This window comes from Geotrypetes seraphini, chromosome 2, assembly GCF_902459505.1.
Source record: "Geotrypetes seraphini chromosome 2, aGeoSer1.1, whole genome shotgun sequence".
Classification (NCBI taxonomy): Eukaryota; Metazoa; Chordata; class Amphibia; order Gymnophiona; family Dermophiidae; genus Geotrypetes; species Geotrypetes seraphini.
In genome coordinates, this window is record NC_047085.1 from 223,962,265 (window position 1) to 223,986,183 (window position 23,919).

Here is a 23,919-nt window from a genome sequence, read left to right on the forward strand (position 1 = left end):
AAAGAGGGTTCTACTGCACAGGGGGATGGCTGGCAGGCAGGCAGGTTGGCTTCGGAGGGTGCGGGAGGGACAAAGTATGGAAGGCAGTGAGGGGGGGAGCAGGGAAGAGAAGCTGCTAGACCGGGGGAGCAGGGAAGAGGGACCAGGGGAGCAGGAAAGGCAGTGAGGGGGGGGGGAACAGGGAAGAGAAGCTGCTAGACCGAGGGAGCAGGGAAGAGGGACCAGGGGAGCAGGGAAGAGAAGCTGCTAGACCAGAGGAGCAGGGAAGAGGGACCAGGGGAGCAGGAAAGAGGTGCTGATGGACCGGGGGAGTAGAGAACAGATGCTGCTGGAGCAGGGAAGAGGGGTAGGGGGAGTATGGAAGAGGTGCGCTTCTGCACAGGGAAGTGGAGTGGGGAGGGAAATACTGCTGGTGAGAAAAGGGGGCTGGGGCTGAAGGAGGCTTTACACTAGTATCTATCTATCTATCTTTCCAAAAATAAAAAGACAAAAACAGATTGAAGAAGAAGCCAGCATATCAAAGCAGTGATGATAAATCAGTCTCTCTCTCTATAACTATATACAGTATATATATTGTGACAAGAAAGGCAGGCAGGGGGCCACTGAGTGTAGAGGAAGGCAGCAGGGTCTCTCCACTTCCTTATAATTCCTTCCAAAAAGCTAACATTCAAGCAAAAGCCCTTATCAGGCAGAAAGACACAGCAAGGCTTAAAGAAAAGGGAGGGACTCAAAAGCTACAGACTCTCCAGGTAGCCAGAGTAAGCCTGAAGCCTCAGCAGGATAAATTGAACTCAACTGATCTCAGGTGGAGGCAATCAGCAACCCACAGCAGAGACCGCATCCAGGAGAGCAGAAAAGGAGCAAGGAAATATGCTCCAGTCCCTGCACCTCGCAAGCACATTCAAGACTGCACAAGAACTCTTAGAAACCCTGCACTAGGACAAAGGTGAGAGGGGGTTGGGAAACAGCCTGGGCAGAATTATTTTGAAACTGCTTAATGCAGTGGGGGATCCATTTGCTTAGAAGGGGAGGAATTGTTATAAAATATAGAAATGTGGCCCTGTGCCTGACCTTTCCAGATGATATCAATGCAGTGTGCTTTAATGAAACAAGTCTGTGTAAAACATAAAGGCCAGGAAATGAGACCTTAACACTCCCCCACTAAAAAAAAAAAAAAAAAAAATCTGGCTTATGGTAAGGAAGATGAAACTCAATTTTTTATGTAAATGGACAGAAAAGAAAAAAGGAACAACTTTATAAGATCTAATAACAGTCTGTCCTTCCAACTTCCCTCATTTAGAATATTGTGTACAACTCTTGAGGCCGCACCTTCAAAAAGATATAAAAAGGATGAAGTCGGTCCAGAGGAAGGCTACTAAAATGGTATGTGGTCTTCATCATAAGGCGTATGGGGACAGACTTAAAGATCTTAATATGAATACTTTAGAGCAGGGGTAGGGAACTCCAGTCCTCGAGAGCCATATTCCAGTCGGGTTTTCAGGATTTCCCCAATGAATATGCACGAGATCTATGTGCATGCACTGCTTTCAATGCATATTCATTGGGGAAATCCTGAAACCCGACTGCAATACAGCTCTCGAGGACCGGATTTCCCTACCCCTGCTCTATAAGATGTCCCTCCCCCCACAATAAGCAAGACCTGCACTCAGATGATATGAATGTGATATAAAATACGTATTCTTGCTCCTGATCCGTCATGTCATAGACAGGACGCAGACCTTAGAACAGGGGTAGGGAACTCCAGTCCTCGAGAGCCGTATTCCAGTCAGGTTTCAGGATTTCCCCAATGAATATGCATGAGATCTATTTGCATGCACTGCTTTCAATGCATATTTATTGGGGAAATCCTGAAAACCTGACTGGAATACGGCTCTCGAGGACCAGAGTTCCCTATAGAGAGCTGAATGGGGACGACGGGGATCCCGCAGGTTCCCCCTTTGGGTCACGGGGATCCCGTGGGGATGCCCCCTAGGATCGCAGGGATCCCATGGGGATGCCCCCTAGGATCGCGGGGTTCCTGCGGGGTTGGATGTACTCGAGCCGTGAGGCTCATCTTCTTTTCCCTACCTGCCCTGCCGCAGCACACAGCCGACCCAGAAGTCTTCCCCGATGTCAGTGCCAACGTCGGAGGGAGGGCTTAAGCAAAGCCCTCCCTCCCTCCGATGTCGGTGCTGACATTGGGAAGACTTCCGGTCAGCTGTGTGCTGTGGCAGGGCAGGTAGGATAAATTCAAGGAAGTGGCGTACCAAGGGGGGGGCATGAGGGGGCGGTCCGCCCCAGGGCAACCTTGGGGGGTGCAGAGCCGGCCAGATCCCCTTACCTTAGTGGCGCTTTCCCCTGACCGACCGACAACAGGCCCGGTCCGACAAAACTCCCTGCCCTGTAGCCACGAATCTAAATTATCTTCTTACAGCAGTTGGATTCAGGGCAGGGAGGTTTGTCGGATCGGGCCTGTTCTGTTGTCGGTCGGGCGGGGAAGCGCCATGAAGGTTAGGGGCAGGGAGGGAGAAAGGGAGGAAAGGTGGAGTGGAGAGGAAAAGACGCTTAAGGGAAATGGGTAAAACTGAGGGGGGAGAAGGACGCTGAAAGCACATGGGGAAGACAAAGGGGTGGAGAAGGACGCTGAAAGGACATGGGGAAGACAGAGGGGGGAGAAGGATGCTGAAAGGACATGGGAAAGACGGGGGGAGAAGGACGCTGAAAGGACATGGGGAAGACGGGTGGGGAGACAGAGGGGGGAGGATACTGAAAGCACATGGGGAAGACAGAGGGAGGAGAAAGACGCTGACAGGACATGGGGAAGATGGGTGAGGACGCTGAAAGGAAATGGGGAAGAGAGAGTGGGGAGAAGATGCTGAAGAGAAATGGGGAAGAGAGAGTGGGGAGAAAACGCTGAAGGGAAATGGGGAAGAGAGAGTGGGGCGAAGACGCTGGCAGGGAAGAAGACAGAGATGCCAAACTATGGGGGGAGCGGAGGGAAGAAGATGGGTGCCAGACCAATTTGGAAGGGGGAGAAAAGGAGAGGCACAGTAACAGAGCAGATGGAAGATGCAGAGAGAAGAGAGATAGTGGATGGAAGGAATTGAATGAGAACATGAGGAAAGCAGAAACCAGGCAACAAAGGTAGGAAAAAAATTCTATTTCTTTTTTTTGCTTCAGGATAAAGTAGTATATCAGTTGTGTTGATAAAAATTTATGCATACTATAGTCACAGTTGCACTCACTAAAGAAATTTTTTTGTGAAAATCTCAGACCCTAAACCCGTGACTGGTGATATCATCAAACTGGGGTTCATTGGGGGACCATCATCGTTTTTCACTGTCCCCTTACCATCCAACTGAATATTACTATATAGATACAGATTGAAGAAACTTATCTGTAAATCGGATGGTTTGATCCCAGTAATGATCCTCAGCAGTGAATAAATTATCTCGTGCTTGTAGTGTACTAAAAATAACTGCTGTTACTCCTCCATATTATGTCCATGTCCCCCCGACTCGAGTTTCGAGAAAGGTCTTCCTCAGGGAAGGACTCTGTTACTAGCTCCCCATACAAACATGGGGCCGAAATCTGGAAAGGGTCTGAGATTTTCACAAAAAAATTTCTTTAGTGAGTGCAACTGTGACTATAGTATGCATTTGTTTGATTATATTATCACAGTTTATTAAGTAATTTATCTCTCCATATAAAAGTGATAAAAATTTATAAACATTAGAGGCACTGATAGAAACCCATTTACAAAGTATGTATTCTTCCCAATTAATATTTCCAAATTAATAAAGTCTCTTTGCTTATTTGTAAATGGGTTTCTACCAGAGCCTTTAATTCAGTAGCATAATTAAATGAAATAACTATTTCTGAAGTTTATAGGGATGGGCGGGGACGGAGGGAATTCCTCGTGGGGACGGAGGGAATTCCTCGTGGGGACGGGCGGGGATGGGTGGGATTCCTCACGGGGACGGGTGGGACTTTGACGGGACAGGTGGGATTTCTATCCCGCGCAACTCTCTAGTTCCCTACCCCTGCTTTAGAGGAAAGGTGGGAAAGGGGAGATATGATAGAGAAGTTTAAATAACTATGTAGGGTAAATGCGCATGTCAAGTCTCTTTCATTTGAAAGGAAGCTCTGGAATGACAGGGCATAGGATGATGCTAAAAGGCTCAGGAATAATCTAAGAAAATACTTTTTTACAGAAAGGGTGGTAAAAGCATGGCATGGAACAGTCTCCCAGAAGAGGTGGGGGAGACAGCGACTGTATCTGAATTCAAGAAAGTGCTGGATAGGAGCGTGGGATCTCTTAAAGAGAGGAAGAGATAATGGTTAGTGCAGATGGGCAGACTAGATGGGCCATTTGGCCTTTATCTGCCATCATGCTTCTATCCCAGTATTTATATAGGATAGAAAAAGAAGCACTGGTTTTTGCATTGCAGAGCTTAAGTTTAATTATGAGGTATTTCTTCAGTCTTTCAGAGCCTTGGAGGAGTTGGGTCAGGGCCTGTAGCATGGGGTGGTTGCTCTGTTGTTGGCCAGTACCCCTCTCTGCACTTAGTTGTAACCTAGAACAGAAACACAAGAGAAGGAAGGAGCAAGGTAAGTCGCCTATACATGTTACATCTTATGAACTCCAAAAAGAAGCTCTTTTTGGCTCAATGCAAGTACTGCAGCCGGCCTTGGCAATGAATTTGAGACTCAGATCATACTCCAATTACCCTGGCTTAGCAGTGAGGTTCATCACTGTTAGAATATGAGCAAAACTAACCTATTTGCAGACATTGTCCCTGAAAGACTTTACTGAAAGGCTAGTAAAAGCGTTTTGTTTTAATGCCCCCCCTGTCAGTAAATTCGCAAATACCCACCCTTCTTTCCCCTACTGTTGTGAGAGAGCGGGCGAACGAGGAAAGAGCGCAATTTGCTCTTTGATTGGGGCTGACGACCGCTTTGGAAGCGAAGGCTGGCGAGCTTTCTTCTCGACGTAATTATTGCTTCCCAAAGCTTTTTTATTCTTCAGCCAGAAAAGAAGTAATAATATGGGTAAGCGCAGCTTGCAGCTTTTATGAGTGGTTTCTATTTTGCATTTGGTAAAAGAACTAAGCAACGGCAGTAGCGGACTTAAATATCTGTCCCCGGAAAAAAGGGGAAGTGGTATATTACTTTGTTTTGTTGTTGGGTTTTTTTTTAAACCGAAAACTGAAAGAGAGACGCCCCCCCCCCTGGTATTCAGTTTGCTTTTTCTCCTCCGCGTTGCTGGCGTTGACAGCACTAGGGAAGTAGGAGTGCCCGCAAACGGGTTTTGGTCCAATGTAAACGGCCGCCTTGCCCTGTCTCTCTCTCTCTCCCCCTCCCCCCCCCCCCCCCCACCTCACTTTAGGCTGCGAGCAAGAAGTTAGCGAAAGCCGCTCGAGACGGGCTCCTGGCGTTATTTTTCCCTCGCGCCGGAGGGGACGACGGTTTGACCCACGCGCTCCCCTTCCCCCCAGAGCGGGAGCTCGCGCCTCCAGCCGGAGGGCTTTATCGTACGGATATCTTGGCGGGAGAAAACCCAGGAGGTGTGAACCAGCAAACCTAGGCGAGGAGCCCCCCTCCCCCCTGAAAAGCCAGGTGGTTAAGCTGACAAATTGCTACCGTGTGTGCTCTCCTGTTTGTGCTCGTGTATTTTGTGTCGGGAGGGGTGAGGGCTGTGGACTAGCATGAGGGAGAAAATTGTAGCTTTAGCAGGGGGGGGGGGGGCGTTAGGCGTAGCTGGAGAAGAGGCTGTTTTGATTTGGAGCTTCCTTGTGTAACCCTTGCTGCATGTAATTCACTGCAGGCAAGAACAAAAAAGCTCGCTGTCAAAGCCCCGCTGCCTGACCGTTTCTGCTGAGGAGATCGCCGCGCTGGAGCGGAGAAATGGCACGTCACCATCCACTCAGGTAACCGAGAAAAACATACAATGGAGAGAGAGAGAGAAAAAAAAAAAGCACCACAACAAACCCCAAAGTAAAAGGAGGGGTCGGTGCAATCTCATGTCTTTTGTGGAGCACAGAGGCTTCCGTTGTCTGCACATTACGTCTGTGTTTCTGTCAGGTCTGATGCCAAGTAGGAGCCAGTGGGCACTCCAGCCCATTTTTAACAAGAATTGAAATGACATATAGATCAACAATTACTAACAGAATTCATGCAGCAATGTAAGATGGCAAAGCTGTATGGGTTTTCCCCCCTCCAGCCTTGTTGTTTGTTTTATTTTTTTTTTCTGTCCCCCAGATAACAATAGCTCAAAAGGCTGTGTGCTTCTAAGACAGTGGATTTTGGCTTTGTTCTGAGGAACTGGAATCTACATTTTGCCTCTAAGATGTGTTGGAAAGACATCACAGAATCCCTACTTCCTAAAATGTTCTATTTCATCATTCCAAGGCATCTTAATCCTGTAAAGAGATTCTGTCTTGAAGCAACGCTGTACGTCTTCTTAAACTGCAGATTTGTTTAAAGCCGGATAACTGATTAGCTTGCGGTAAATTGCTCTAGACAAGAAATGTGTGCTGGAAAGGAATAGAGGAAGGGGGCTTTAAGATCCCCTTAATTCCAGAGTGAAAGCTTGTAATTCATGGGCTTAGGCTTTCACCATTACAAGAGGTTTTTGTTTGTTTGTGTTTTTTGTTCCTTGCCCAGAAATGGAACCCATGATCTCTCTTTGTTCTTTTTATTTTTCAGGAAGAATTATTTTCTGCTTACTGTTTTATTCAGATTTTTAGGTCAGTGCCATGGGGGCAGGAAGAATGTAGGTAACCTTCAGATACACAGCACACATCATGATATATTTTTATGCATAGACATGGGCCTTGGAAGTGCCTCTAATGGGCAAAGATAATGGATAAAGTAAAGTTGATTTTTCAGATGTCATCTTTCTTTTACATAGGAATATTGTTTGACCCCCAAACCATCACTTTTTGTACAGTAGTTGGCTGATTGGAAATACATGGAATTTGTTTTCTGAGGTGTGGTGGTGTTGGGGAAAGAGCAGACAGAGGCATCAGGTTTTCTATTGCTGTTATCTACAAGAGCAAACAGATATATGAGCAATATATCCCTGAATGTCAAGTGCAATAAGGAATAAAAGAAATTGATTTGCAGTCAATCGCAGGGATTTTCCCTTCTGTTTATTTGTGAGATGAAGTAAGGAATCCAACTAACACCTATGGTGTAAGGTCAGATTTGGGGAGTTCAGATGAGATCCCTTTGGAACATATTGTAGGGCTATATATTTTCTACTACAAATGCTAAAATGAGAAACAAGTATTAGCCTTAAACTGAAAGGCTTCGGAAGAGCCAGATCAATACTCATGATGCAACTGAGATCTATTGCGTGGATAACTGTTGAACCTTTTATTCAGACGAGATCCCAATGGAACACTACAGGATACCACTTAAACTAGATGTAATCAGTCTTATCTTGGGTCGATATTCTGGTAACTTTTTTTTTTCTGGTTTCCAGGCAAGTGGTTTAGCTTGAGCACACATGTGATTGGTCTGATTTTCAAGATACTGTATCTGTAATGGAACATGCATGAGATATATTAGCATATGCTGGAGACCATTATTCTTTGCTAACAAGAAAACCAAAAAAGAAAGTAGTGGAAGGCCAGTCAAACCCACCCGCTAACCAACCCAACCCTCTAAAGATTTCATTAAGAGGGCTACTCACAAAACTGCAGTAATCTTTATTATAACTAATAATGGTTATATGCACAAATATGCTGGGTTTTACTAAAGGGCAATAGGCACTGTGGGCCAGTGAGGTAAATTCTCCAATGCTCATAGAATTCTTCTGAGCGTCGGAGCTTTTACCTCACCGGCTCTGAATAACAAGATTTCATGGGATAGTAGCATGGAATGCTGCTACTATTTGGGTTTTTGCCAAGTACTTGTGACTTGGATTGGCCTCTGCGAAGATGGGATACTGGGCTAGATGGACCATTGATCTGACCCAGTAAGGCTATTCTTATGTTCTTATGATTTAAGGTACGGCTTTATTGACAATTCAAAAATCCAAGAGACTGGTATAGTACAGGGGGTGAAGTATTTCTGTGTTTGAAATAAGAGCGGGACTTGGGAGGGGGGGTAACTGTGTGCGATGATCTTTAGGTGGTAAAATGAGTAGAAAAGGTGATGGTCAAAGCTAGGAGGATGCTAGAGTGCGTAGGAAGAGGAATGGTCAGTAGGTAAAAAGAGGTGAAAGTGCTGTTGTATAAGTCTCTGATGAGGCCTCATTTAGAATACTGTGTGCAAATCTGTAGACCACACCTTCAAAAAGATATAAATAGGATGGAGTCAGTTTGGAAGGCTACTGCAAAATTGGTTAGTGGTCTTTGTCACAAAGTATACGGGTACAGACTTAGCTACCTCAATATGTATGCTCTGGAAGAAAGGTGGGAGAGAGGGGATATGATAGGGATGTTTAAATATCTCAGAGGCATTAATGTATGCGAGGTGAGTCTTTTTTTTCAAATGAATTAAAGGGCATAGGATGAAATTAAGAGGTGAAAGACTCAGGAGTAATCTAAGGAAATAACTTTGTTATAGAAAGGGTGGTAGATATGTGGCATAGTCTCCTGGTAGAGGTGGTGGAGACAAAGATTGTGTCTGAATTCAAGAAAATGTGGAATCCCTTATAGGAGATAGTGAATGCTGCAGATGGGGGCGGATGGGCTATTTGGCCTTTATCTACCATCATGTTTCTATGTTTCTAAGAGGTATTTCGTCTCATCTAATAAAAGGATCTCGATTATTATCAAATACAAGTGATCTAGGAAACTGAAATGTTTTAAAACTTGTAGGTAAAAGGACTTGAGTTTTAGCTGGATTCCAAATATAAAGTAACCTGGATGGCAACAATCGGTTCTATAAGTTTTGCCATCCAAGGGATACTAGCTGTTGGATGGAAATTTTAAAATGGCTGAAAAATTGGCACTTTCTGCTTTTGGTATTAATGTCAAGATCTTCCCCCAAAGAAGTAGGGAAGTTACCTTCTTATAAGATGTTATTAACTAATATTGTGCTCCTTTGACTAAGGCACACTAACGGATATAGCATGCATTAAATGCTAAGACACCCATAGGAATAAAATGGGCTTTTTAGTATTTAGCATGTGCTAAATCTGTTAATGCACCTTACAGCGCTGCGTACGCCTTTCAACGCTATAGAAATGATAAGTAGTAAAAGAAACCCATAGTCATCCAATTTACGAACTGTGTAGGGATGGTAATTCACAATTCATTATCTCTAATCCTAGAATTTAACAAAATGTTTTTTGGTTTTGGATGAAAATGACTGTGTTTTCAGTAGAAGCTGAAAATTTGTGCTTTGTCCTTCCCCTACCCCTCTGAGTGTCTCTCCCCCTCCCCCCCCACACTCTTCTGTAGGCTTCTCTCTGCCTAGTTTACAATGCATGGAGGTTGAGGGTTGTAGTTGGAGCTAGTACTGCACGATTCAGAGAACAAAAAATTTCGGCTTGATTTGGCCAGCAGAGGGAAAGCCCAAGAGCAGGTTTGAATCAGTAAGCCCTGTTTAAAAACAAACAAATAAAAAAAACCAAATTGATTTGAATCGATCCAGCTGAACCGAATAGGTGAATTGATTCAAATTGTGAATCAAACAGCTCTAGTTGGGGCAGAAGCAATGCCCAGTTACTACTGCCTATTCCGGCTCTACTTTCAAAATGGCTGCCATGTCAAGTGCATTGCTTCTGCCCAGACTACACCACTAGACCACCAGGGAATGTACTACTACTACTACTAATTATTTCTATAGTGCTACCAGATGCATGCATCGCTACACAAGAGTCACAAAGAAGAAGAAAACAGTCCATGCTCAATAGAGCTTACAATCTAAACAGCCAAGACAGACAAACAGGATGTCATGGATACCGTTAAGGGGAATGGTTAATCTGCTGGCTGGGATGGAGGACAGGACTCTTCATTTTATTTAATTTAATTAACAATTGTTTATGTTGATGTTTTGGATGTCTTATATTACTAATATGATAATATGTTTTTATAACTTGTATTTTATTGTACATCGCCTAGAAAGTTTTATATAGGCGATTTATCAAAATAAACCTGAACTTGAACTTGAACTTGAGTACAGTACAATCAAGCTTATGAGGTTGGCTCTTAGCCATTGGTGGAATGAGGTATTATGACATCACAATCTCAGCTCTGTTTCCCAAAGACTGAAACTTCACACTACTACTACTGCTACTATGAATGATTTCTATAGTGCTACCAGATGCACACAGTACTGTACAGAGGCACAAAGAAGAAGAAAACAGTCCCTGCTCGAAAGAGCTTACAATCTAAACAGCCAAGACAGAGAAACAGGATGTCATGGATACAGTTAAGGGGAATGGTTAATCAGCTGGCTGGGTTGGAGGGCAGAGGAGTAGGGTTAAGGATTGAAGGGAATATCAAAAAGGTGGGTTTTCAGTAGGGTAGTCCTGGGTGGGTACTGCAATTGCAAGTAATGCAGTTATGATGTTGCATAGTTGTTTATATGGTAAATAGAGTGCTCCAAATAAATGCTTTTGATACAAATTTTTAGAAGAAATCTATATATTTGGGATGATAAGCTCCTTAGGAATTAGCCTCTCTAGTGAGTTTTGACATCAGCTGATACTCTAAGTGGGGCACAAAGTCAACTATTGTAAAAGCACAGTTGCTTTTAGTTTCAGTTTTCACTAGCTGTGGGCTAAGTGTGTGGGGGCTATTTTGCTTGGAGGTAAAATGCGTCTTTCATTATTTAAATTGTTACAGTACATTATGGTTTGGATACTGTGGGTCTGATATTGAACTGCAGGAGGCTGCCTGGCTGCCTCCTGTGGTCAGCAGCATTTCCGAATGTTCAATGCTGGGGTTGCAGACATTGAGTATGTGGGGCAAAGGTCAGTGTCTGGTACTTAGCCAGCCAAGCTGATCTTCATCGGCTGGCTTGCTAAGTCTAATGGCCAAAGATAGATTGACCTTTTAGGCAGGTCTGTCTGGCCGTGTGCTTTAGCCAGAGATCTGATGGAAATCGGTGATGACCAGCTGTACCCCATGACAGTCTTGTAACTGGGCTGGCTGGGAAGCTTTATATTCAGCGGGAGATAGATGCCTATCTCCTATTAAAAATCAGCAAATAGCTGGCCAAATGGGACTTAACAGCCAGGAGCCATTCCCAGCTGGCTAAATCATGCTGAATATCAGGGGTTGTCGGTTTAGCAGAAAGATGCAGCCTGAAAGCTTTGCCAATCCCCAGCAACCCCAAACTTGCGTTTATGGTTTCGTCTTTGGTTTTGGCCAAAACCAGGTGATTGAGTTTTTTGTTTGCAATTTTTGGTTTAGGCCAAAAGCATTCAGACAGTTTTGAAACTGGTAAAAGCTGTTTCAATCTGCCTCTAAAAAAGAGATTTCCAGCTTCACCCGTGCTGCCCATGCCAAGCTTAACCACTTAACCCAGGCGAGTTGCTGGGCCAGGGCGCCAGTGATGAAAGATGCTGAAATTCCTAGCTGCTGATGTCACTGCCAGTGTTTCACTTGGTCCATAGGTTAGGCTTTCTCTTCCTTCCCCACAATTCGGCACCTTTCCCCCTCTGTCTCCCTTGGCCCATTGCTTTTCCTTAGTCTCTCCACTCCTCCAGTCCAGCATTACTCCCTTTTCTTTCTCTGTTCCTCCCTCCCCTGTGGTTCTGTAAAGATGACCTCGCTTAGTGGTGGCAGCATGAATTGGTCTACTTTTGGCCACCCTCTGAGTCTTTCCTTTGCCTTGTCCTGCCCACAGGAAATTGCATCAGAGGAGTGAGACATGGCAGAGGTAAGACCCAGAGGATGGCTGAAAGCAGCCTGATGTTCATGCTACTGCTACAACCAAACAAGGTAGTGTTTACAGGACCTCAGGAGAGAAGAGAGGGAGAGAGGTGAGGAATGTGATGCTGGATCTGCAGGGAAGGAGGCAGCTGGAGAGAGAAAGACTGGACGGGGGGCGGTGAAGAAAGAAGAAAATCTGGAATGAGGGAGGAGAAGATGCCAGATCTTTGGGGAGAAGGGAAAGTGAGGAGGCACCACTCAAGTTGGTTCAGAATGCCATGATCCCTTGAGTTGGCCTTCCAAAAAACACTAAATCTGAAGTCATTTTGTAGCTCATATTCCTGACTGAGGAAGAAGGTTCTAGCTGTCAAAATCTAATAAAAAATATATTAGCTTACCTTTTTCTTTTGTTAAACTATCATCTTTTTCTATTCATTGCCTTTTAAAGTGGACTAAGGGCTAGATTCACTAAGCAAACCGATCGTGTACCAATCGGTTTGCGAGCCCTTAGCGACCAGATTTCCCTCCTGCAGTATTCACTAACTTGTGTAGCAATCTGCTTCCGGTGCGCGCATGCAAATGAGGGGAACTGCATGCAAAGTAGGCAGGGACGCGATTCACTAAACTTTTTTTCGATCCCACTGGCCTTGCAAAAAGTGACTGTTCAGGACCAGTTGCTGAAGTCCTTTGCGACTGCCCTGCCTTCTGCCACCCTGCTTTCTAACCTGTCAGCCTCATCTCCTGCAGCCCCGTTCGAACGAGCCTGCCTGCCTGCCCTGATCTCTCCTGCTCTCTGCCGCCCTTCCCCGCAGTGTAAGCCCGTGGTTTTAAAGCAGGGCTGCATGCCGCAGTGCAGCGCCAGCTTTAAACCCACGGGCTCGCACTGGAGGGAAGAGACTGCTGCTGCCGCATAGAAGCAGGAGAGTCGAGCCCCGAACATGTATGCCCCGACTGCCTGTGCAAGCCCTTGGTTTTGAAAGTTTAATGTAAAAAAAAAAAAAAGTAGCGGCTAGGACGAGTCTGCGCATTCGCGATCCGTGCAGGCAGATAAGCGTTCCTCCGATCGCCCCATCTGCATATTTTAGGTTAGTGAATTCGTTTGTCCTGCCTGAATCGTAAACAGATTGTTTCGATTCAGGCAGGTTAGTGAATCTAGCCCTAACACTGCAACCACACTGTTTTGTCCAATTTGTTTTTAATTGCTGTAAAATACAGTATATAAAACAATGATAAAACTGTTAAAATTATAAAATTGTTAAATTTCTTTTTATTTGTTGTTTAACTCTTGGTTGAGTTGACATTTACTGTATTTAGATGATCATTATTTGTTTAGAGTTGGGTTTCCTTCTTGTTGACTTTCTTTTGTCTGAAGATGGTGCCTCTCCTTCCTTTCTTTCTGGTGAGATGTGTCTCCAAGATTGAGCTGGGAGCTATTATTCTTCACTGTGTGAAAGCCATTGTAAGACATTTACAATAATTATATGAATATAGAGGTCAATATTCAAAATAATTAAACCTGGAAAAGAAGAAAAAACAGAAAGAAAGGAAATACTTAGCATCATTCTGTAGTCAGGACTTTAATTCTAGAGTAGTTTTCAGACCTTGTTTTTTCCTCTCTTCAAAGACAAACTTCTTAAGATAAACTGAGAGAACAAAGCAGGGAAACGCAAAGCTCCACAGTAAACTCCTGTTGCAAAGCCTCCCTCTGTGCCTTTCAGAGTTTATATGCGTTAAAATAAAAACTGAGGGGAAGATTCTCAAAACCTACCCTGCCTTTAATGATAGTCGCTAAACCAGTTCCAGCTGGTTTATCGTGGAAGTATTCCCAAAAGGGCTCACCATGGGCTTTTCCGAGCTACCTAGCAGACTCCAACTCTGCCATGCAAATATATTACAATGAGGTCATTAATATTTAAATGAGCACTCTGGGTGATTCTTTATTATCGCTGCATGATTCCCTAGACTCACTGTCCTACATTTGTGGGCAAAATTTTCTGGCAGGTCCAAGCTGTCGTAGCCTTACTTTCTGGTCAGTGCCTGAGCGCTGATTGGCATTGACTGGAAAGTAAGGCTTAACAGTTCAGTCCTGCCAGAAAATTTTGACCCATCCTTCTGACAACCCCTAACACCCCCAACAGGTTCCCACATCCGACAACCCCCCCGGCAGGAGGGATGCCCACTCCCTCCCGCTGCTGGTGATTCCCACCCCCAACACCCACCCCCCAGCAGGAGGGATGCCCACCCCCCGACACCCCCATACATTTCAGTCCACAGCCTGCCGGAGGGATGCCTATTACCTCTGGCCAACCAGCCCACATCTTCAAAATGGCATTCCTTCCCCTCCTCTAATCACTGCCTGGCTGGCCCAGGACATCCTCCGACGTTAGAATTGACGTCGGAAAGAAGACTTCCTGTCGGCTTTAGCAGCAATGGCAGGGCAGGAAGGAAGGAGGGAGGTTTTTTTTTTTTGCGGGGCAGAGAGGGAAGGAGGTAGGCAGGCAAGCAGGCTGGCTTTGGCCAGGGAGAGAGGTAGATAGGCAGGCAGGCTGGCTTTGGGGGTGGGGGTGGGACAAAGTGTGGAAGGCAGTGAGAGGGACATATGAAGGAGGCACTGGGGGCACTAAAGAGATATGAAGGAGGAACTGGGGGCACTAAAGACAGGAAGGGGCACTAAGGACATGGGAAGGAGGCACCGGGGGCACTAAGGACATAGGAAGGAAAGAGGGAGGGAATAGAAAGGGACAATTCTTGGGCCTCAGTGCAGAAAGAAAGAAATGAAAGAAAGGATACACAGACAGAAGGAAACACAACCAGAGATTCATGAAATCACCAGACAGCAAAGATAGGAAAATAATTTTATTTTCAATTTAGTGATCAAAATGTGTCAGTTTTGAGAATTTATATCTGCTGTCTATATTTTGCACTATATTTGTCTTTCTATAGTTACTGAGGTGACCGAGCTCTTGGAGATGGGGCGGAAACGGGGTTTTTAAATTTTAGTCCTAGTAATTTGCTGGCCCACAAAATAATTATTTTATTTCTGCCGGTCCACAGGTGTAAAAATACTGCTCTAGGGCATATTATATACCCGCATGGAAATTCATTGTCTTCACCCTTCTCTCCTGCTTCTGAGCAAACTGTTGTATCATGCTTTTTCTTTTGGTTGAGCAGAAAGTTGCCTCAGTGCCTCTTATCTAGGGTCTGTGCCCTGTTTGAAGCTGCAGGGCTATCCTGCCTCAACATTTTCTTCCTCTTTGGAAGATGGTAGTGACTGTAATTGGGAAAATCATCTTACTTGGATTTTACTTACCCGGTACTTGTTGCCTAGCTCATGCTTCCACAAGTGACTTATGCTTGAGCATAATCAGTGGTAGAGAGTATTCATGATACTGGCTTGTTCAATGCTTAAACTAGTAGATCATGCTTTCTTGATGAAAGGGAATATTTGCATTGTACTGACATTCAGAGAGGGCATTTCCTAGCAATGAGTACCCCAACAGTAGGAACTGAAGGTATGTATATTATAGTCAAACACTAGAGTGCGTACTTCTACAGGAAGGAATTAATTTACTCGATACGTACATATGACTAGAACTGGTTACTGTCTGCAGCAGGCTGTTGGTCTTACTAGTATGGCCACCTTCTCTAAAAATGTATTCTGCCCATAATTTGGGATGGGATTTTGTGTATCAGAGATGTTAGTTTACTTTCTGTCTCTTTTGCATCTCCCAGCTTTTCAGGGAACCTGTTGTTACTAATTGCAATCTCCTACAGAGGGTGTTAGATCGCCAGCTCTGTAACACAGGGGTGAATGCCCTTGAAATTATAGACGCACAAAAAAAAGTCTTTTTCTACCCCAGAATGAAAAGAAAGAAACCCATCTGTTTCTGGAATTTTAATCTGCAGATTTCTGGCCCCTCAACAATGTGCACAATTTATCAGGTTCATAAGGAAACCTGCATATGTAATAGAATATGTTTGATTTCTAAAACTGCATGCTACAGAGAACAGCAAAATGAAATTTCTATGGCTGGAATATTTTTTTCTAACTCATACTGCTGGACTAATGATTTTATGTTTTTTGATAGTAAAATGAAACTTTCAAACTACCTAAGAAGGTAATACATTTAAAAGGAAAGTGCTCAAACATTTTGAAACCTATTCCTAAGGGCCTAATAGCTACACAGGTCTCCTCTCTCATACATGTCTATGTGTTGGCTTTTACAGATATAGTCCTAAAGCTCTAAACTGTATGTAAAACTGCTTTGCGTGTGTGTGGTTGTAAAAACTACAGAAAGGTGGTCCCAATCCCCCCCTTTCTCCCTAAACTCTGCAGCTTGTGTCTCAACTTTCTTACCCCTTTCCAATCATATTGTGTACCCCCTCCATCCTTTTACTTTACACAATTTTTACAGCTTTGAGATCAAAAACTGGTGCACCACCATTGAGCTGCTGCTTGTGATTTACTTGTATATTTGAGTTTCAACATCTTTACTGCTTTCCATACCGGCCTGATGAAGGGAGCAGAGTTATTGCAGGGCCATCGGAAAGAGCAGGCAAGATCAAGGCTGGCTTAACTATTAGACAAATCGGACAATCACCGAGGGCAGCAGGGAGCAGTAGTCGTCAAAGCAAGATAGTAGATTCTTTCAGTTTATGTTTCTGTCGGAGGCAGAGCCTTCAGCAATTGACCTAGGTAAATGGCTTTGGATGTATATATGAATGATGTTCAATTATGCATTGTACTGGGAGGAGTGGTGTAGCAGTGATCATGACCATGATTTGCTGATTTTAATAAATGAGATCTTAATTGTGGAAGGGGAAGGGCAGAGAGAGGGGGAAGAGATGGTGCACATGGCTAGATGGGAAGACTTAGATGGGAAGGGAACACATGAGGCTAGATTCATTAACCTGCCCAAATCGGAATAATCCATTTCCGATTCAAGCAGGTCCGACAAATTCACTAACCTAAAATATGCAGATGGGGGCGATCGGAGGCGATCCATGCGCATGCACAGATATGTCCTAGCCGCGACTTTTTTTTTTTTTTAACTTTAAACTTTCAAAACCAAAGGATTGCACAGGCAGTCGGGGCAGGCATTTTCGAGGCCCGACTCTCCTGATTCTATATGGTGGCGGCGGCAGCCTCTTCCCTCCTTTCCCTTCAGTGCGAGTCCACAAGTTTAAAGCTGGTGCTGCACTGTGGTGTGCAGCCCCGTTTAAAACCACAGGCTTGCACTGCAGGGAAGGGCAGCAGAGAGCAGGAGAGATCGGGGCAGGCAGGCAGGGGATTCGGGTTTGGGGCAGGCAGGTAGTCTCGTTTGGGGCTGCAAGAGCTGGGGCTGACAGGTTAGAAAGCAGGGCGGCAGAAGGCAGGGCAGTCGCAAAGGGCTTCAGCAACTGGTCCTGAGCAGTCACTTTTGCGAGGCCAGTAGGATCGAAAAAAGTTTAGTGAATCGCATCCCTGCCTACTTTGCATGCAGTTCCCCTCATTTGCATGCGTGCACCAGAAGCAGATCGCTACACAGGTTAGTGAATACTTCAGGAGGGAAATCTGGTCGCTAAGGGCTCGCAAACCGATTGGTACACGATTGGTTTGCTTAGTGAATCTAGCCCATGGAAAAGTAGATAGATTTGATAAGAAGTAAAATTGAAGAAAGTTGAATATTAAGTTAATGCCAAAGATGGCTGTAGAACAAAACACAAGAAAAACCCCCTCTCATCAATACTGGGCAAGTTTCTCAAATAGTATCTTCATATAACATTTAAAGGCTTTTAAATATTTAAATGTGCTCATAAGCTCTTCAGCAAGGCGCCACAGCAGCGGTACAATGTTACTGGAAAGGTGCTTGAATTTTAATCATAACACATTGGATGGAGCAAGGATTCTCGCTTCTACTGGAGTGGCAAATGTTATGGCTCTACAAAAGTTGTTTAACAGTAGACCACTTATCTGAAAAGGTCAGTTCACGGCTCCAACACAGTCTGTGTTTCGCTACGCTACATCAGGAAGCCGGAAGGATGAGCTTTTTTATATTGATTTTATTTGCAGTGTGCAGTGCCTAAGAACTAAAACGTGCTATGAAAATTGTGCTCATAGTTAAGAAACAAAATTAATTATATAACAACCATGTATTTAGAACATTGTTTTAGTCTGGCTGCAAGACAGGTTACCTGAGTCCTTTGGTCTACACACTTGATATTGAAAAAAGATGCCCTGGGGAACGGCACCAAACAGAGGCTGCAAAAAAAGAAGAAGCCCAGCTGATGTCAGTAACCACAGGGAGCATGAGGACCCGCCTCTCTTACTACGATTGGTCAGAATTGTATACTGCTCAGGAGAGTAGACTCTTACTATGATTGGTCAGGATGGTATGCCGCGCAAGAAAAGATTGTGATTGGTCAGAATGATATGCAGTTCAGGAGAGAATTCAACTATATGACAGCACAAGTGTACAAAGCTCAAAAGCAGAGAGAGGAAGAACCAACGTTAGGAAGCAGGAACATTGTACAGAACATTATAAAAAATCTTCCAGACAGGAAAAATCATCAGAGCAGGATAAAAGATTACAAAAATGCACACCACTCAACCTCTTTGTTTAAAACTGCAGGGTATATGGATTGTAAGTGGTAAATCCACCGCTGTTCGTTTTGTGATTGGTCAGAATGATATGCAGTTCAGGAGAGAATTCAACTATATGACAGCACAAGTGTACAAAGCTCAAAAGCAGAGAGAGGAAGAACCAACGTTAGGAAGCAGGAACATTGTACAGAACATTATAAAAAATCTTCCAGACAGGAAAAATCATCAGAGCAGGATAAAAGATTACAAAAATGCACACCACTCAACCTCTTTGTTTAAAACTGCAGGGTATATGGATTGTAAGTGGTAAATCCACCGCTGTTCGTTCCTCCATAGTGTTCTAGCTAGATCCCCTCCTTGGGGCAGAGTAACTGTGTCAATGATAAAAAAAACTGCAAGTCTGATGGCTGGTGCCCTAGATCCCTCCAGTGCTGCACCAGAGGGGCTTCTGTTACTCCTTTGCATATTCTGCTGAGATATTCGTGTATGCGTGCTCTTATAATTCTAGTGGTACACCCCACGTATATCTTCTTGCAGGGACATATAACAACATAAACAGCTGCTGCAGTGAGGCAGTCAGTAGACTCTTGAAGGGAATACGTGACATCTCTGTGGGTGAACGTTGTATAGTAATTGCGTGGGCACAGACCGTGCATCGGCCACAGCCTCAAAAATTGGCCAATCGGTAAGTTGTCCTTTAGGTGTGGAGGATGAAAGCTGGTATATTGCAATAGATTATTGCGATCAGTAGTCTTCCTGAATATGGTAGTGGTAAATTGCCCCCTTTCCAGAGTGATCAAAACATCCAAAAATGGAACGTGAACAAAACTGGTATGTGCTGTAAATTGTAAATGGGTGTTGCAACCATTCAACCACATCAAGATTTGAAACAACTCCCTGGATCCTGTCCATATTAGAAATACATCGTCTATATAGCGCTTCCACACTAGAATGTATTGAATGTCTTCTTAGGCACTGCACACTGCAAATAAAATCAATATAAAAAGCTCATCCTTCCGGCTTCCTGATGTAGCGTAGCAAAACACAGACTGTGTTGGAAACGTGAACTGACCTTTTCAGATAAGGGGGTCTACTGTTAAACAACTTTTGTAGAGCCATAACATTTGCCACTCCAGTAGAAGCAAGTATCCTTGCTCCATCCAATGTGTTATGATTAAAATTCAAGCAACATTGTACCGCTGCTGTGGCGCCTTGCTGAAGAGCTTATGAGCACATTTAAATATTTAAAAGCCTTTAAATGTTATATGAAGATACTATTTGAGAAACTTGCCCAGTATTGATGAGAGGGGGTTTCTTGTGTTTTCTTCTATTTTGAAAGTATTGCCCCCTCAAGTGGACTGTAATTTAAAATCCCCGGTCTGTTTGGATCAAAGATGGCTGTAGGGCAGAAAGTGAAGGAGAGAAAAACAGCAAATGGATAAGACCCTGGAAACACAATTAAGAGCAGAGGCAGAAGGAAGTGCAGCCAGAGACTGAGAAAAAAGATGATTAGAAAAATGAAATCATCAGACAGAGAACAGAGGTAGGAAAAATTTATTTTATTTTCAGTATAGTGACTGAAATATGTCAGTTCTGAGAATTTACAGTACATCTGCTGTCTATATTTTGCACTATTTAGAAAGAAATGCATTTGTTTCTATTTCTCTGGTGTTTTACTGCAGAGTCTGGCATCTTAGGGTTTCGTTTGTGTATATTAGGGCTTTTAGTTTGTTGTCCTGTATTTGTTTCAAAACCTTATCTGGCTTGGCCCCAATTTATCTCCTTTCTCACTTTGAGCTGGCTCATACTACCAAATGTACTGGTGGTTCTCATTTATTTGCATTTCACACTTTGAAATCTTGTCATTCATTACAAGAGATTCTTAGATAGGACATTTTCATTTCAAGCTGGTGAAATGAATATTTGGCCAAGTGAAACAATCTCAAAAGGTTTTTTTTTCCTATCAGTCTTTTAGGAAAGTAGTAAAGACTTATCTTTTTGACAAATTTGTTACTTTTTAGTTTGCTGTTGTACCTCTCTTCCTGGTTACTTTATGATTCTCTTTTGTCACATTGTACTTAACTGGTTGTCAGTTGTCTCTTTATTGTGAACCGCTTTATTGCGGTATACAAAAATAAAGTTATTTATTATCTGTGTTCTGCAAATGTGATGAAAGCCAGGTGTTCTGGTAGGAATGAATGTTGGGAAAAGTTATTGGTGTCATGTCCCAAAGTAGAAACATCTTTTTTTGGCTCTCCTTCACCCCTTATGGACCCAGAATGGCCCTCACTTAAAAATTAGCGAAGACCACTGGTCCTGTAGTATCCCAAGCTCACAACTGGGAGATCCAGTCCCATTAAACCAAGGTGAAAAGAAGATAGCTGTCTCTAACAGAGCAAACAACTAGAGGGTAACATTATTAGTGATTTATCCAATGGAAATAGATCCAGAGTCAGTTGTTGACAACTCATTTATTGCTTAAAAAACAAAAATGTTGACTGAGAAGGACCCAAACCACAGATCTAACAGACTGATACTTAACAGTGCTTTTATAGGAGATCTTATCTGCAGATCCCCAGGTTTTAATAACAAGAAATATCTCAGCTTTTGCTATGCAGATTTTGTCATGGTGGGGAAGATCTCATCTTGTAGTTCAAAATAATTTGTCTTGAAAAATTTTTTGAGCATACTTTCATGGATGCAACAGCAGGATCAACATCAGATTCCTCTTGAAATTCAGCCAAATCTAGTGCATCCATTGCAAAAGTGTTCTGCTCTTTCTTTTTAAATATAGGGACATGAGGGCTATTAGACGGAGATTGACTCGGGACAAAGATTCATCCCTGCCCCCCTCGCCGTCCCCACATTTTCATCCCCATCCCCTCTGCATCCCTACAGTAAAGCACATTTGTGATCCCTGTTCCTGCACCATCCACGCAGTCTTGATTTTCTTCCCCGCATCTCATCGCTCAAAGCAGAAAGATGATTTTATATAATTTATGGGCCTAAGGCATTGTAAATAAACATTTTAAGCCTATAGTGGGGAGTTTCTAATTTCTATTTTGATTGAAACAACATCAATAAAAGTACAACTTGTAAGGCATGCTGGGCTGGGTTCTGCATTGCGCATAGAAAACCAAACATCAGGACCAAGTTGACGTGAGCAAAAATTTTCTATTACCTTACTTTGTGAGCATTTTGAATTACATGAGCCATACTCTGTATGCTTTCCCTACTTATTTGCTTGTGGTTTATTGCTACTCTGAGAATTTCAGATACTGAATGTTTAGTGCAGCTTAAAAAGAACACTGTGTGCACTCCAGGGAATTATGTGCTAAAAAAACCAAAATTTTGTACAGAAAAACAACATTGAACAGAATAATATTTGCACTATTCTGGAAACATATAGAGGTATTTTAATGCTTAGATTACCAGCCCAGTATCTTCCTTTGGGCCAACAGCAATGGCATAGCGAGGGTGAGTGGGGCCTAGGACGCTGGTGCCCCTCCCCCATCCTCTTCCCTGGCCATGTCAGCTTCGCCACTCTCTCTGACGTCATTTCCTAGGCGCAGGTCCCAGAAGTGTTGTCGGAGAAAGCACTGGAGCTGACGCGGGCAGTAAGTTGGTGGCTGCTTGCGCTGAAGTTAAAAAGATTTGGGGGAAGGGAAGGGGCGCACATGCAGCTGGGGAAGGCGTGGGAAGTGGGGCAGAGAGGAGGAGGAGTGCCAGCACCCCAAGGAAGATGTAGCCCACTGTGGACCCCCCTCCTCCTTACTACGCCACTGGTTTACAGAGCTATTCAGCAGCACTAACACAATTCCTGAAGTTACTAGCAACCATACACCTCGAAAGGGTCCAGAGTAGAGCGACTAAAATGGTTAAGGGGCTGGAGGAGTTGCCGTACTGTGAGAGATTAGAGAAAATGGGCCTCTTCTCCCTTGAAAAGAGGAGACTGAGAGGGACAAGATGGATACATTCAAGATACTGAAGGGAATAGACTTAGTAGATAAAGACAGGTTGTTCACCCTCTCCAAGGCAGAGAGAACGAGAGGGCACTCTTTAAAGTTAAAAGGGGATAGATTCCGTACAAACGTAAGGAAGTTCTTCTTCACCCAGAGAGTGGTGGAAAACTGGAACGCTCTTCAGGAGGCTGTTATAGGGGAAAACACCCTCCGGGCATTCAAGACAAAGTTAGACAAGTTCCTGCTGAACAAGAACATGCGCAGGTAAGGCTAGTTTCATTTAGGGCACTGGTCTTTGACCTAAGGGCCACCGCGGGAGTGGACTGCTGGGCACGGTGGACCACTGGTCTGACCCAGCAGTAGCAATTCTTATGTTCTTATCAGTGTCTTTGGAATAAGGCCAAGTGACCACCAGCTTTAGCTCTGCTAGCCTTTAGTAAGAGGTTGAGTTACCAAAGATTAGGGGGGAGGAGAACCAGGGACAAAGTTTTTCCCCATGTCATTCTCTACTTGGAAGCAGTATGGGTATGGCTCTCCAGGCATAGTTAGGCTGATTTTTATGCAGCCAGTTAGCAGTGCAGACACTGGCACCAAATACCTCTGATGCCTGCATAACTCCCAGCTCTGGCCTGACTCCATCCCTGGACCGCCCGAGCACTAACTGGAAAGCAATATGACGATAACATATTGAGTGTACTTCTTCTACTATCCTTTGGAGTTCATGTTTCCTCTTATAGCAACATTTGATTTATGCAAACTGTTTGATGGCCACTACTCTAGGGCAGTATATCAAATTAATAATAAACTCAAAACTTGGTTAAGTGCTGCTGAATGTAGGTCCTGGGTTGGCCAACATGATTTAAGCAGGCCAGAGCTAGCAGAAGACATGAAGATGAAGAGTACAAATAAGAGCAGCTTATCTGATGAGCAAAGCTGGGTAATAAGTGAGGAAAGAGAAAGAGACTCTGTAAAGTGAATCCATTTATAGGGAACAATAAGAAGCACAAATATTTATGTGGAAGTCGTTGAAGAGCCATGTATTAATTTGAGAAGAGAGATTGCTGAAGGGTTGTCGAGTAAGATTTGCCTCTTTGCAGATGATACCAAAATCTGCAATAGAGTAGACATGCTGGATGGTGTGAATAACATGAAGAAAGACCTGACAAAGCTTGAAGAATGGTATGAAATTTGGCAGCTAAAATTTAATGCTAAGAAATTCAAGGTCATGCATTTGGGTTGCAAAAACCCGAGGGAACGGTACAGTTTAGGGGGTGAAGAACTTATGTGCAGAACAGAAGAGCGGGACTTGGGTGTGATTGTATGTGAGGATCTTAAGGTGGCTAAACAGGTTGAAAAGGTGACGGCGAAAACTAGAAGGATTCTAGGTTGCATAGGGAGAGGTATGTCCAGTAGGAAAAAGGAGGTATTGATGCCCCTGTATAAAACTTTGGTGAGACATCATTTATAAAATTGTGTACAATTCTGAAGGCCATACCTTCAAAAAGATATAAAAAGGATATCAGGGGTTAAATCAGCC

The 23,919-nt window shown here is 43.8% G+C and overlaps 1 protein-coding gene across 13 annotated transcripts in view; it reads left to right on the forward strand.

The window, feature by feature from the left end:
- Window positions 1-823: 823 nt before the first annotated feature.
- Window positions 824-23,919, forward strand: part of RNF152 (ring finger protein 152) — a 154,070-nt gene continuing 130,974 nt past the window's right edge. For 3 of the 13 annotated variants that reach the window (XR_004538478.1, XM_033935007.1, XM_033935006.1), the window contains exons 1-2: window positions 5,390-5,619; window positions 5,828-5,930. The gene's annotated coding sequence lies outside the window, so the exon portion shown is untranslated. Of the gene's footprint in view, window positions 947-1,334; window positions 1,384-4,483; window positions 4,612-4,971; window positions 5,053-5,389; window positions 5,620-5,827; window positions 5,931-6,261; window positions 6,685-9,804; window positions 9,858-23,919 lie in introns of those variants that run through there. The other 10 variants (XM_033935009.1, XM_033935010.1, XR_004538480.1 and 7 more) reach the window with 10 other exon arrangements.